The sequence below is a fragment of the Echeneis naucrates genome, chromosome 22 (genome assembly GCF_900963305.1).
Source record: "Echeneis naucrates chromosome 22, fEcheNa1.1, whole genome shotgun sequence".
Classification (NCBI taxonomy): Eukaryota; Metazoa; Chordata; class Actinopteri; order Carangiformes; family Echeneidae; genus Echeneis; species Echeneis naucrates.
In genome coordinates this window covers 13,814,367-13,825,582 of record NC_042532.1, presented here as the reverse complement: position 1 = coordinate 13,825,582, position 11,216 = coordinate 13,814,367, and positions in this window count along the sequence as shown.

Here is an 11,216-nt window from a genome sequence, read left to right as displayed (position 1 = left end):
CAGCCCTTCCACTTACACTGTTTAGTCTATCCTGGCCCACAGTGTGACACACTGCACTGTACAGTATTAGCAACAAAACCATTCTTCTACACAAAATTTCACTCTTTCATCTTTGCTCGTTTTGTTTATATTTATTTTGGTGCTGCGTATGCCACTGTAAAATTATACTTCCAACAGGATGCAATGTTTAATCTTTACCTCAGTTTAAAAAAAAAAAAAAAAGCTCAAAGGTTTGTGTTGCCTGTGGTTGTGGTGTTGTTGCACAGCATGAAGAAGAAAATTGTGTCATATATACTGAACCCATGAAGAACTGTGTCTCTCAAAACATTTGTCATCCAAACGAATCAAGGCGAGGCAGCTACATTTATTAGCTCACCTCTCTCTGTGCCCACTTGTCTGCCGACTTCAGGCTCCATTATTGTTATGGGATAACTCAGTGACATTTGGCTACCACTCTGAATATTCATAATGCCCAGAGTGCTCTTTGAATGATCAGCAGGCCAGACATGCTCAATGTACAAACATCAATGGGGACTGTGCTCTGAATAGATTTTCAGCCAATGAATCATGTTGTAGCATGTTTGTGTTTTGGGAAGACTTAAATAATGTATGACAGGGGTTCCTTGTTGCTTTTGCTTGTCTCAGTCAGTTTTACTTGTGGCTCTTGACACTTGTTGCACATGCTTACGGATGCAGAACACGTCATGTTAGTTTGACTTCCAGTTTGGGAGACAGTGCCACTACAGGGCCAGGTGTGCAGTTGAAAGCAAAGGACGTTCAAGTTGTATTACGGATTTTGACAATCTTTAAGCTTCTGAAAAACCTTTGAAGTACGAGTTCAATGTTTTAATAGATTGCTTGGTTGCTAAAAGTCAGTGCCATGTATGTCCAAATCTTTGTTCCAGCACCTCTAAAACTCTTGATATGTTTTGCTTATGTTATCTTACTAATCTGTTTTAATTAATTGGATGTTTGCATGTCAGATTTTCAGCTTTTGAGATGCTAGTCGGTGGATTTCAATCTTTAAACGTGCTTGCTGCTTCTCTACATGCACTCCTAATGATAGGCTTAGTGAACTAAAAGCAAAATGTATTCAGTAATTTGTCTCAAGTTCAAGTTTCTTGAGTACAAATTTGAATGCTTATCAGTCATTTGTTTTTGCTTTTGGACGAGGGTTTACTGATCGTACTCAATATGCTGATTTTTTTTCTGCTGGCATTAAGAAAATGTGACTTCAGGACTAATAATTAAACTACTTGTGAAGATATATTTTTTTTTTTTTCGTGGCTGCAGAGTGGCTGCAGTTCGCATTTTCTCAAAACAAAAGTCTAGCAGAGGTGCTCATCAATCCAGACTTGTCTTTCAGTAGATGACTTGCTAAACAATGCAGAATTTCAGAGGTGGGTGGGAAACTGGTAAACAACGAGAACACCCCCGCTCCCCCAACCCCCATACCAGTTTTTGTAGTGAAGATGAAAGAAAGTGTCTCTGTCAAAATAAGGAGGGAGAGTCTGACAGTTTTCTTAGTAATGATAACTAGAGGCAAGATGTTAAAGATTAATGAGAGGACTCTGTCAGGAATGAATCTCCTGTGTTTTTGCTGCTACCTCCTTCTTTTTCTCAGTTTGCCATTCCCAGTGTGGCTTTTTCAACAAAACAGGCAAGATGAGAGACTCAACAATAAACACAGACAGGACGACTTACACTGTACAAAACATCTCCAGGACCTCGCGATGTAGCCGTGCGTGCAGTAAAACCCCTTGAATAATGATTGGTCTGCAAAGAGAGATCCTGCAAAGTGACAGACATTGAAAGGTCAACCACAAAATTCCTAGACAGCATGCAATACTAAAAGGCTGCCATGACCTTCAGGCGGTGGCATTCTGGGAAGAGAGGAGTGCCGTTATGATGTGAGGGTAATTGAAACCGGTGCCGTGATTAGTGGAGGTTTTTATTTTTGACTTTGTGGCAGTAAAAAATCCGGACAGAGCCATGTGTTGATCTGGTGCAACGGCATGACGGAGGGTACGTGTTGCAGAAGAATGATCCCAGTCAAATGTGGTCATCAGAAAAAATGGGATTTTGAATAGGTCTGAGGACGGTTGGAGGAAAGCGGGAAATGGTTTTGACCTCTCGTGGTATCACTGTTTAGAGGATCAATATTCAAAGTTACCTCCTTATCAAGATGATCCAATGCAGCTTGCCTACACACTCCTCCTGTTTTTAAATCCATTCACCGGCCAGGGGTCATACTCTAAAGTTACATCGATAAAGTTAGTGTTTTAATGATGGATTATCAATTGGGCTGATCATTCAGTGTATTGTGTATTTTGTCATAGTCATTGTGTAGACTGGGTTTTCCACTGGCCTACATACATAACATTTGTCATCCCAATGACCAGCCTAACCCCGAACTGTATCCAAAAATCCCCAAGAAAGAAATCTTTCTATCCCAGTGAGGTCTTATGAGGAATAATCAGTTCTGTGATCAGAGTTTGCTATTCTGAAAAAAAAAAAAGAAAAAAGTTAATTGCAAAAAGAACTCAATCCATGAACTTTGATGTATTTTGTTTTAATGTCAGGATGGGCTCCAGAATGAATGAATATTTTAATATTCTCTAAATGTAACTTGGTTCTAATAAAAAAAAAAGTGTCAGGTAAAATACCTGACGTGATATTACCTCTTTAGTTCTGTTGTGTTTTGTTTTTTGTCTACATGAAATCTACGTTGTTTGGCCACTCCTGTAATCAGTCTTTGGGTTGCAACCATCCGTTTCAGGACACTGCATTAGATTTAGGACGAAAGAACAAAGACAGATGGGCTTTTTTTTTCATCCCCTAATGTCCAACCAGAAAAATCTATGTACAAATCAAAGCCTAGATGAGTTGAACTACAACAAAAGGCCAGCTCGCTCCATTGCTGCTGACACTCGGGGTAATTGTCCTGCTCCACTGCTGAAATGTCACGGCTACTCTTATCCCAGGTGGGCTATTCCATCAACTAATAAATGCCATTGCCCCTCTCTCAGCACCAAAGCGCCATAAGATAATATGACACAACACTCATAAAAATCAGCGAATGACACGCACCTCACCACAGACGTAATTAGCAGCAATTATCAAGATCTGATTTGCTCGCTTCTAATGTGGGGACTAATTTGGATGTGACTGGTGTTTTATTGTTCTATGTAATCAGATAGCATTAAGGGTATTAACAGGATTCTAAATAAGGCAGTTTGCCAGTGTTAATGTTTTCATTTGATATTATGAACATGTTAGATCGTTACATTGTGTCACTACTAACGTATAAGCTCTTTTTTATTCAGAAATATCCTGCAATAGATGCAGATAAATTGAAATTGTGCTTTTACAGAGATTTCTGCCTGTGCATCGCACTTTGTGTCAACAAAGACAAATAGCTGTGGAATGAAAATGTTTATTCCAAGTCATTTTCAAATAATGCAGGAAAACCAAGTGAATGCACTGTGTAGGACATCACATTTTCCTTCCACACGCAGACAAACTGTCTCCAACGCATCGACTGTTTGGCTTTAATTTCAGCCAGCAATTATCAAAGACCTTATCTCATTTATATGGTAATAACACCTCTGATGTCAACTCCGGCAGTGCAGATTGCAAGCTAAGCAGGGGTGGCCTTTTGTGGCCGGGGCTCATTCACTTCATTCTCCTGCCTGACTGCACTGACCGGCAAAGAGAGGTCAGTGTCTGAGGGGATCGAGCAGCAGCTCCAGCCTCTGTAAGGGGGAAATTTAATTTACTGTGACATATAGTTGGGAGCACTTATTGAGGTAATATGTAGTCTTTTGTTTTTGGATGCATGTACAGGGGGAGTAAGTTGACCTTCAATTATGTTTATTAGCAGCAGGGATGTTGCAAAAAAAAAAAAAAAAAAAAGACTTATTATTAGCAGCTCTGTTTCTTTGTATTCGTTTTCTGGCAACAAGCATTCTCAGCCAAGCCAAGTCATGTATTCTTTGTCCCAAAATCATTTTGTCTCTTCATGGTTGAACAATTCAGTTTAATAATACAAACAATCGTTTGTCTGGGCTCTAAGTATGTAATATACGCAACCAAGAAGCACGCTGTTAGATTGAAACCTTCCTTTGTGTTAAATGGTACGCCTGTGCTTGATGGCCATATTGCTGCGCTCCAAAGTCAATCAAGAGCATTTTTAAAACCGTTCCGAACAGTTCTCAAGTTAAAATGAGCCTGCATGACACATAAAAACACAAACTAGAGATTGATTTTTCTTTTTTTTTTCTTTTTTTACAGAGCTAGATAAAATCTGCCAACAACAGCTGTCATTTCAGCAGTCAAGTCAACAACTGCAGAGCAGCCTGTGTTTGTCCACCTCTGTCTAAAAGTGAAGACCTATTGGTTCATAAAGGGTTGAGAATTTCAAATAGCAAATCCGATCCCTTATCGCTGAATGTAGCGTGATGTGTTGCAGTTGTTTAAAGTATAAGAAATAATTATAATGATGAAAGAAAATGAAAGGTATCTCAGCACGTATCTGTTGCATGAATCTTATCCAAAAGGATTCCACATATCAAGCATATTTCAGTTGTGACAGGAGCAGCTTTAGTTAGCCTCCTGATAACAAATTTCAAATTCTAATCAGTATTCCAAGAAAACCTCTCACAAGTGTTTTAGGAAAGAGTTTTTTTGGCAAATGGGGATATAATTCTTCGGTTTTTGCCCAGAATGGATTAGGAGAGACTTGGCAGGAAAGGCCACTCCACATCTGAGGTGTGATTTGAATATTGACCTGAAGCAGTGATATCCATGTCAGACTGTGATAGCTGCTGCTAATGGGAGGTCAGCCAGGGGTCAAATGAAAGTGGGAACATAGGAGGTGAGAGTAATGAGACTTCCTGGGTTCAGTATTTCTTCACTGTGGAAACTTTTGCAATTCAAGTAGCTCTTTGACTGGGAGGAACGATAAACAATCTAATCTGTGTTGATTTTATGGCAGAATCTTGTGTATTTACAGCACGTTTTTTCCAACCTGAGTGCCTGCTCCTTGCTCTACTGCTGGCACAGATTGAACTCTGTTTGATCTCTGTGTGTTCCCTACATATTGAGAAGTCTGACCTATCTGCCACACAGTAGTATGAGGACATTAATGAGAGACACGGTATTGATTTTCTATGAGAACACCACACTGCTTTGTTACATTTCCTTAACCTTGGCTTCCCTAGACCAGAGGCTGCCCAATTCAATTGTTCTTTGTTGGATTTTTCATCCCTCTCTCTCAAGGGGAATTTCATTAAGTCATTACTCTGGTGCTTGGCATCTGTTGTTCCACCTATAGTTCTGTAAGGGGAAAAAAAGCTAACATCTGTGCATCGGCACCAGTCAGTGGAAAAAAGACACACCTCGTGCACCTCCAATTCCCCAACCTTTGAGTTGCAGATGTGTATTTTGTGTGACAGATCTGCGCTGTCACCTCTCAACAACTCTCGTATCCAGGGCTTGAAGCGAAGCGACTGCCGCTCACAGTTGAGGGTAGACAGCCTGTGTTTCATGCCGCGTTTTAAGCTCATTTGGGCTCAACAGTCTTGGCAGGTCAAAGCTGCACTATGAGCACCATCAGGCCTGTCACTGAGCTGAGCTTTTGGATATTGGAGGTCTGTTTAAAAGGCGTAACGTTTCTCCTCTGTCAGGCTGGCAGGTGGTTGAAATAACACTGTGCCTCTGGACGGAGCTCAAAGTTAAGTCCTGCAACCTGTTTGGCTTCTCATCCTGTTGTTTCTCCATCAACTGTGATATAAGAGGGCTGACAACAAAATGTACATTCAGGAGACTTCAGTGCAACATTTAATAATGCATTCTACCTTAAATTTTTACCTTAAAAATATGTCAAAGACAGGACCAGGAGTTTTTTTTTTTTTTTTTTGAACAGGGTTGATAGCCAAGGCTAGAAGGCTGCAGGTCTCCAGCGCCCCGGCCAACCTGTAAACTCCTGATGTAAACTAGGTCGGTGCAAAGAGAGAGTGAACGAAAAAGTGCTGCTGCAAGCATTGAATTATTCAGCCCAGTCCGCTGAGCTCTGATAACACAAACAGAACAACAGCAGCATATGAGCGCTGCAAGACAGCCGGAGAACCAGATCAGTTCATCTGGGCAATGCCTCACACCATACCGAGAGTAAGAGTTTCACTCACCTTTTTAAACCACAGACATATGAAAAGAGCTGCCCTGAAAGCTTGAGCATTTTTATAGATTGCACAGACTGAGGAGGGGTTCAAGAGGGTTTCATTGGCTGACATAAATGTAAACTTTTTTGTGGGATGCTTTAGCATCAAGATATTTTCATACATATATCGTCAAATTTCTCAACATACAGTCCAATTAGTCTGACATTGTAAACTTTCCTTCCGATATTCAGACAATGTGATCGAGAGAAGAAACAAACTATGAAATTTCAAAGTCTTTCAGCTTGCCCCCCAACTAAACCCCATTGTAAGGCTTTGATCAGCATAAACCACCATATGTCAGGGTATGTTTACTGCATTCCTGTTATGTGCAGAGGTTGTTAACTTTTACTGCCTCTTTTGAATGACGGGGGAAGTGCATACGTCTTCACAAAAAACTGTTGAGAAAATCTCTTTTTTTCTCCCCCCATCATGGACTTTCTGCCATCTCTGCCAGATCCAAGCGAATTAGATGTGGATTCAGTTGTGCTCATAAATCTTACAAACACTGAGGTAACGTGTTTCAGACTTGCTTACCAGGTGTAATTTGTCAAGAATGGGTAACTCTATTCTGCACGGAGCACAGCCTTCTGCTTCAGTCACCCACTACAGCCATCAGGGTTTGGTGTTCATTGTGGCGTCACTGCATCAGGTCATGGCACTCAGAACCAACATCACCACAACACAGCATGCCAGTATTTTGTGTTTTGATATTATGGTGCTTAGGATAATCAGTGTCTTCCCATTTTACAAAAAAGCCATGTATGTTAAAAAATATATGTTTGTAAGCAGAAACACAGTTGTTGTGCAGTGCAATTTTGGTAAAATGTAAAAAGGTGCAGGCCTAATGAGTACTTTAATACTCTAAGTGTTTTTTGGTAATAATATTTTTACTACTTATTTCACCAGTGATTGTGGCTTTTGCATAAGCAATGGATCCAAATGCTGCAAATATACTAAGATGAAAATTAAGTCTAAGTATATATATATATATATACTTAGCTAGAAATCAGTGGCACCAAGAAATGTTGAGTTTAAAACAAGAAAACACTGCTGATACAATGCATGCAACACGAGGAGGTTAGGAGGTAAATCGAGAGCTCATTATCTAAAACGACTTAGTCCTTTTAAACCCCATATACAAACTCAATGGCAGATAAAATGCCTGTAAAATGTATTCCTATTGACTACACACTGCAGTGTGTAAGCCCGTTTGTCATTTGGACGTTGGGAGTGTTGGGGAGGAATCATCAGGGCTTATGGATGCTGCAAATAACAATAAGGTCGTCCCATTGCCTTGAACAGCATGTTAATCAGGGAAAACGTTTAGCCAATAATGCTGCTCTAATCACACTTGAGTAAATTCCCTCCCTGGAGTCTGATCTGTAAGATCAACATGCAGAGGAGGGAAGAGAGGAGAAAACAAGGAATTACCTCGGCACATCCAGATGCTGCTACAGTAACTGACGTACACGCGATACATATGTAGTACAATTTCTTTTTTTTTTTTTCCGTACATAACCTTTCATCCCAAGAAATAATGGATTCTCCAGATGATAAGCTGTTGGAAGGGAATGCTTTTTAATGGAGTGCTGCTGAACAGAGCAAATTTTGACTGGTGCATTCAAGTATGTGACACCTTTTTCGTGACTGTAAACGATTGAAGAGGAAAGACAAAACACAAAAATCCTTCACGTGAAAGAAAAGAAGAAACAAACAAAAAATACATTTTTTGGAGAAAAATGTGTGTTAATATGGGAATATGTCACTTAAAGTAAGAATGCCTGTAGAAAGCATCCTGGGTATTATAGAACCAAAGCCTTTACCGAGTAGATACTAATTATTCGCTCTCTTTAGCCTGATATCTAGCACTGTTCTTTAATGTTAGGTAATGTTATCATGTATTTATTTCTTCATTCAGTTCAGTTAACATTGCTGCTGGTTTGCAGTTTACGTTAAGGCTTATTATCATTCAGGGTTACACTTAACTCTGAATGGGCCGTTCATCTCAGGCACATACTTGCAGAAAATAAACCACAGTTTGACGATTGGTGCCACAGATGTGTGAAAGTTTCCTGTGAAGGATGGGGCTCTTGCAGGGACATTTCAAATGTGCGCAACACACACACACACAAACACACAATTGTGTCCTGCTCCTTCCTCCTCACCCACCCTCGCTGTCGTATTTGCTCTGGACTGGCCATAGAAACAGCTTGTGATGCCGTTCTCGTTACATAAATGCCGCATACTGTTGGACTCCTGAACCATATTTTTAGACTGGCATAGCCAAGACCGATAATGATGTCAGCCATCAACGGCCCCATAATAAAACAAGGAGAGGAAGTTGGGATGTTGGTGGGGGGGGGGGGGGGGGCATCATGGCGCCTACGATAGCACACTATATGTTGTCCATATCTGGCAGGCTTGCTTGAGGCAAAGTACAAGCATCCACATACCGACATACACTGTGAACACCAAGCTGTATTACTGTATGTCATTCAGAGCATCCAAGCTTGTTTCCGTTTGGAGAAGTACACCATTAACTCCTCTTTCTGCACCAGCATGCTCTGTTATCTGACAACTCTTCAGCAAAACTAAACATGAATATTGTTTTATTGTTGAGCCACCTGTGAATGTTTTCCTGTTAAAAAAAAAAAAAAAAAAAAAAAAAACCTTGAAAAGTTGCTGTGAATGGTTTTCAAATTCATAAAAAAAATGTTAATTCTAAGAAAAACAAAAAACAAAACAAAAACAAGGAAAAACCCCTGAGATTTGAGAGGGTGACATTGATATTTATCTTCTGGACTTTATCAATTTCAAAATAAGGTTTTCGCACGGCTGTCCATGGCTGCCAACAGTGGCCTGCCAGCGCCGTGCACAGCATCAAACTGCTGCAGCCACTTCCTTTGGACCCCCTGTTCTTTTCTTATTTGAAAAAATGTGTTGGAACAGAAATACCTAGGGAGAGGAATCAGATCAAGCTTCATACTCTGCGTGTTGTTCTGACAGAGAGTGAAAGACAAAAGACAGAAAAATCACTGACAAAAACTTTTTGAGGTTCTGTTCAGTAGCTGCTTTTGTCATTGTGACGGCAGTCCTATATCTTCTTACACCTCCATATTATATGGCCTTGGTCTATATATTACTATCAGTTTTAATTGTACCCTTTTTTAGAAAAGGGTACAATAAAAAACACAAAGTACATTCAAAACAGGATGTACTAATGCTTTACCCTGGTGTATTTCTTCCACATCACCATTGGAGCCAGGACTTGACTGAGGCAATACCTCACAGGAACTTGCTCTAATCAACATGACACACTGTCTGCCAGAGGAGACGTCTGGAATAGGTGGAGTAAAAATGCTCTAAACAAAGGAGAGGCATTTAAAACAGTGTGACGTATGGCAGAACCAGGTTAGCAGTTGGGAGCTTTCAGGTCATACATTTATCTTGGATTACATTATTACATTAGAAGGAAAACATATATATATATACTGTATATATATATATAAGCCTCCATTAACTTGTCTGCATACAAAAAGGAAAGTTAATCAAAGATAATAGAATTGAACAGACCTGCCACTTCCAATCTGACACGTTAGGATGCTGACAAACAAGCCAAGCATAATGCAAGGATTGATTAGGGTGAGTTTCTCTCCAGATGAAGCCTCTCACCTAGTAGGTAATTAGGAAGTGAGCTGATTCTGGTATCGAGCGCTCCGTGCGCCTGAGACAAGCAGTAATTGTTTTCTGTTGATTATATGGCCTTTTGACAGAAAAATGGGTCACTGCAGCAAGGACCACACACTGGTCTGAGGCCTTCCAGCACACAACACTGCTTTTTTTTTTTTTTTCTAAATACAACAATTACAGCCTCTTCAAAAGGAAGATGACAAATCATCAAGTGAATTTGGAGTTTTACATAACAACAAACACCAGTGAGAGAATAGCGGGACAATATGAAAGGAATTGGCCAGAAACAGAACTCCAGATGAATGTAACTGTTAGTTCACAAGGTCACCCTATGAGCTTAAGGTGTGATGCCAAAAAGTCAGTTGAAACTGTTTAGTTTCAAATAATAATCATTATGATAACCATAATCCTAACTTTCAGATTAAAGTGATATTACCTTTGGAAGGAAGCTCGATAATTTGGCTTCGAAATTAAAAGCTCAATTAGTTTAATCAATACACTTCTGGTCTGCACACCACAAGCATCTGACATATGACTGCCTCTGCTAGTGTTGTTATTATTATTTCCGTACTTAGCACTTTTCGCTCTGAAGGTATCATTCTGCAAAAGTGCCATAGTCTCGCTTTAAAGTCAATTATGCTTTTGTTGTTTGTCTCTATTTCCACATTTACTTCCCTCTTTTGATTCCAAGTCCTCAGTGTCTTGCAGAGTGGTTATTTTTTCTCATTGTTTTTACGAAGTTTAATCAACTTTTTTTTTATTTTAAATGCTGTGCATTGTTTTGTCCTACATTACAATTTAAACAAAAAAAATCAAATGAAGACATTTGAAATGAATACTTTGTCATTCAAAACCCCTGATACAAGCACTCTGATTAAAAATGACAAGGTTCCCAATCCTGATTTAACAATTTTCACATACTTATCAGTCTATCAGTTTCAGGAAAAGATGCAGTGAACGTTTCTATCGTAGCGTAGAAGAACCACTCACTCACTTTACTGCTAAAAGATCAATTAAGGAAGACGCCATCTCATTTATTTCTCTTGAACTCTAATGCCATCTGCTGGTTGCATTCCTAACACGCCTTCTCCCCATGAGCCTGTCGGCTCTGTGAACCAAATCAGTCAGCAGGTCAGAACCTCGTCTGTCACAACATGCGCTTAACAAAAGAAAAACACTACCAGTCAAAAGTTTGGGCGCACTTTCCTATTCATCTGATTGAGAAAGTGTGTCAAAACCTTTGACTGGGATGATGCCATTATTGATGTGTTGACTGGGAATGAAAGGTTTGCCCTGAGGACTGAA